A 430-nucleotide genomic window follows, 5' to 3' on the forward strand; every position below is an offset into this window, starting at 1 on the left:
AAAGAAAAGAAAGAAAGAAAGAAAGAAAGATAGGAAGGAGAGGAAGGAAGGAAGGAAGGAAGGAAGGAAGAATGAAGGAGGAAGGAAGGAAGGAAGGAAGGAAGGAAGGAAGGAAGGAAGAAGGAAGGAAGGAAGGAAGGAGAGAAAAACGAAAGAGGAAGCAAGAGAGAAAGAGTGAAAGAGAGAGTGAAAGGCAAACTGAAAAAAGAGAGAAAGGAGAAAAAGAGAAAGAAGAGGGAAAGAGAGAGAAAGAGTGTGAGAAAAAGAGGTAGACACAAATGCTGGAGTAACAGCGGGACAGGCAGCATCCCTGGAGACAAGGAATGGGTGACTTTTCGGGTTGAGACCCTCTTCAGACTGAAGAAAAGGGAGACAGGGAAAGAGAGAAAGAGAGAAAGGAAAGAAAGAAAGAAAGAAAGAAAGAAAGAAA

The sequence above is a fragment of the Rhinoraja longicauda genome, chromosome 27, assembly GCF_053455715.1.
Source record: "Rhinoraja longicauda isolate Sanriku21f chromosome 27, sRhiLon1.1, whole genome shotgun sequence".
Classification (NCBI taxonomy): domain Eukaryota; kingdom Metazoa; phylum Chordata; class Chondrichthyes; order Rajiformes; family Arhynchobatidae; genus Rhinoraja; species Rhinoraja longicauda.